The sequence below is a fragment of the Trichechus manatus genome, unplaced genomic scaffold (genome assembly GCF_000243295.1).
Source record: "Trichechus manatus latirostris isolate Lorelei unplaced genomic scaffold, TriManLat1.0 scaffold00053, whole genome shotgun sequence".
NCBI classification, from domain to species: Eukaryota; Metazoa; Chordata; class Mammalia; order Sirenia; family Trichechidae; genus Trichechus; species Trichechus manatus.
This window is the reverse complement of record NW_004443989.1, coordinates 9511115-9515011: the sequence shown is the minus strand read 5'-3', so window position 1 is coordinate 9515011 and position 3897 is coordinate 9511115. Positions and strand designations below refer to the sequence as shown.

Genomic DNA, 3897 nt, shown 5'->3' with positions numbered 1-3897 from the left:
CTTGTTGTTGATGATATCACTGGCTGCTCCCTCTCCACAGGTCTCTGACCCTGAAACCTTTTCAACTCCTCTTTCTTAGCTGCCTCCCAGGTCCAGCTGTTACCTGTCTTCTGAGCTGTTTCTGGTTTCTCTTCCCTATGTCCCAGGCAGGCCATAGATTCAGTCCCAAAGGCATGCCTTGTTAAGGGCCTCAGCGATGCACACTGCCTCGGGCTACAAAGGAGACAAAGCCCAGGTTTCCCAGCTGCTGGTGTTGATTCATGGGAGGAGCACTTGAGGACTTTCTGGAGCACTAGTTCTCCACCTTAGCTGCCCAGAATCCATGGAGGGCTTGTTAATACTTAGAGTCTCCAATCTGGCGGGTCTGGGTGGGCCTGAGAATCTGCATCCTCACAAGCCCCCTGGTGATGCTGTGGATTCGGGACCCCACCCTGACAGCCTCTGTCCTTAGGCATCTTCAGTTGTACTCACCCTAGGGTTACTATGAGTCGGAATCAACTCAAAGACAATGTGTTGTTTTTTTTTTTTCTTGTCCAGACAAGGACCTTCAAGTCAAGCACAGAACAAATGAGCAGCCTTACCTATTTTCTTTGCATGATGAAATTAAGAATCAGCTAGAAGGTGGGAGAGCGAGAACTCAAACCAGGGACTTGGGGTTCCCGCCTTAGCTCTTGAAGACTGAGGTGTGGCTTCTCACCCACCTGGCGCCTTCCTGATGCACTGTAGATGTTTCTCAACATCGTCTCCAGGGCCCTGTAGCTCTGGGTGTGTACTGTGGTTAGGAGTGTCTGCTCAGAAGAGCATTCTAAGGCCTCTCCAGGATTAGATGAGGGATACGTGGACTGCATCTGGAACAGTACCTGCCGCTGCACTCACTCGATAGAGGCCAGTGTTCTGTATCACAGACCGCCCTCAGCAACTCCCTACCAGTGCCTTGCGGGACACTCTCATTTGGTGTCCGTACTGTTGCCTGGCAAGACTTAACAGGAGAGAACCAAGCTGATCATCTGAAGTAGGTCTGAGCTGAAAAATCAACACCCCAGCTATTTGGAGAGGAGATATGACTACCAGCCTCAGAAGGGTAAAATCCAGGTGGGCCTGGTGGGTGTGTGTATCCAACCAACTGACTTGACAAAAATAATAATGAAGTGAATAAAAATATCAGCTTGTATTTTTGAAGTCCTTTTATCACCCCTAATATGGGCTGAGTATTCTAAGACCACTTTCAAGGACAAATGTAGAAAGACATTGGGTGACTGACTTATCCAAGATCACAGATTTATACAATAGTAGGATCTCATGCCAGTTTGCCTAAGGCCTGGCTGAGAGCTAGTTCTCAGACATTCCATTCTCATATGTCAGAAGAATTTAATGAGTAAGAGAGTGGTCTTTGAGAGATGCAGAGAATCTTATCATTGGGACAAGTCTCCGTACATTATCAAGTCCCCTTCCTTTTTACAGAAGAAGAAACTGTGGCCCAGAAATAAAGACCAAGCCTGGTCATGCAGAAGTGGGAGAAGATACCCCATCTTCTGCTTTCCAGACCTCTGAGGGGCCAGAGGCCCAGCTTGAGTTGGCTTGTAAAGCAGAGATGTATCGAGGGGGTAACACAAATATCTAACCGGCTAATGAATGCAGGGAATGGGTGGGATTTTATATTCCAAATGATTTTTTTTTCTTTTGAATGTAGACATCTGGTGTCATATAAATAACATGCAAAATGTAAATATTGTAAAACTCATTAGAGAGTGGTTTTAGGGTTGGTAGGAGCACGGGTCAGCTGCTGCTGGGACTGCACAGTGTGGGAAAGCGCCACCCCACACGTGGGTGTTCCCGTCTCTGAGTACATCACCCGTGTCACTGCGCCTGCGAGCAGGGCTTACCTTACAAACACACATGAAAAGCACGGGTCAGTTTTCTCATATTTATTATATTGCATTAACAGTTTTAAATACCTCCCTAAAAACCTTTCTACTTTCATTTTACACATGGGTTAAAAAAAAAAAAAACACTCCATGGAGGGAGAGTATCATAATTTTCATAGTAAGGGCTACAAATTCCCATGCACACCAATTAAGCCTTGAGACACCGACGCGGCCAGGTTTCTAATATCAGGTTTAAAATGCTCTTCAAAAGACGTTCTCTGTTCGAGACATATTAAACAAGCTTTATTTAATAATGCTCGATTTGACTTATCCAATTTAAATATTTGCTCTGATCACCAACCATTTGATCCTGGCTTCGTTTCAGGCTGAAGAATAATTTCTCTGGGTTATTTTTCTTCGGTGCAAGGTTGATCCTGGAGGCAGAATAGTTGCTCTCGAGTTCCCTGCGTTTCTCTAATCTGCGCTGTGGCTAGAAAGGAATAAAGCCATACAAAGCTTGAACTGAAGGCTGCTTTTATAATGTTTACATTCATTTGTCCTCAGGTCTGTCTGGCTGAAGACAGAAGATATCATTTAAAGGCTCCTCCTAGCCAGATAATTATAAGGAAAGATTTTTTTTTTTTTTTAAAGTAGGACATTTGAATGCAAAGAAATTCCCAAGGAGGTGATCTTCCTTGAGGTCTATTCCACCAACCACCCTCCGCTTTCCCGGCATTTGCGAATTGTTCTAACAATCGCATACACCAAAGGATGGCCCTCCATAAGAGCCAAGGAATTTAAGTCGGCATGGAGAGGGAGTTACTTTTATATTATAATTCGGTACGTTTTCAGAGAGGGAAAGCTGCTTTCATTTCTACTAACTTTGGGGATTTTTTTAATAGATGTTTTTATTATTGTTATGACTATTAATATGATTTTACTAACATGATATAAAAAACAAACCTTGAATTTTATCTTCGCAAGCTGCCTTTGAAAACAGCCCCGGTCACCTTCCCCGGCTGTTGTAAAGCCATTCATAACGACAGAACATCTGACTGCTTCGCTCCTGACACCAGCTCGAGAGCCGGTGGGTCGCGAGGGTCCATTATCTAAGCTGCCCCCATAAACAGAATCTGCTCCCAGGCCGTGCAAGGGGTGGAGGGGATCTTTTCCAGTGAAAGACGCATTTATTAGGCAGGGCAGTGCCTGGTTCATCACTCCCGGCCTGGCGGAAAGATGCCGCGCCGCAGCAGCCTGCGTCCTGCCCGAGTGTTTACTGCTGCGTGATTTACACCCTCCAGGTGTTCGCTCGGGGAACATCACAGCTCGGCTGACACCATGATTGCAGTGGATTTGCAGACATGGGTGATTTTCTATTCATAACGGTCTGGGTGCCAAGAAGATATTTTTTAAACGTGCTGGCCCTGTGATTGTCATCTGAGAGGCTAAGCCACTGCTTGAGCAAAATGCCCAGTGCCCCCTGCCCAGGTGGGCAATAGCACCCTTCCCGCTCTCCCCCTTGGCTCCTCAGGCTAATGTCATCCCTCAGCTCTTGCTCCTCAGACCTTTGGTAGCTGCAGAGATGTTAAGCCAGGCTTCCTCTCTGCCGTTTTAGCACCCTGGTGCTTTCCAAAGTTTCTCATCTGAATCGAGAATCGGGGATCTCAGGTCGCATACACTTTTTAAAGAAGGAATCTATGTTCTCATCACCCATGGAAACAGCCATTATCAGGGTGCTTAGCATCTTGGGATGCCAATTTTCAGGAGTTTCTTTCTTTCACAATAGAACCACTTTCTTTTTCTTTTTCCCCCTCATATTTAAATGCAGGTGGTGCTGCGATTGTTTTGCTCCTGGGTTTCCACTGGGAATCCTAAACATGAGTGCTGGGACAGCCTTGTATAATCTGAACGCCGAATTAAAACACGTTACAAGAAATCAGGACATTCTTTTGTTTGTCTTAAAACATGCATATATTTTAAAATTTCCTTTAACCTAACTCATCCTACCTCCGTTTAAAGGCATTTGGGCATT

General features: G+C 45.4%; 1 long non-coding RNA gene across 1 annotated transcript in view; it reads right to left on the bottom strand.

Moving 5' to 3' along the window:
- Positions 1–2142: 2142 nt before the first annotated feature.
- Positions 2143–3897, bottom strand: part of LOC105756356 (uncharacterized) — a 3718-nt gene continuing 1963 nt past the window's right edge. The window contains exon 2 of the long non-coding RNA XR_001121496.1: positions 2143–2349. This is a non-coding gene — a long non-coding RNA (uncharacterized LOC105756356). The remainder of the gene's footprint in view (positions 2350–3897) is intronic.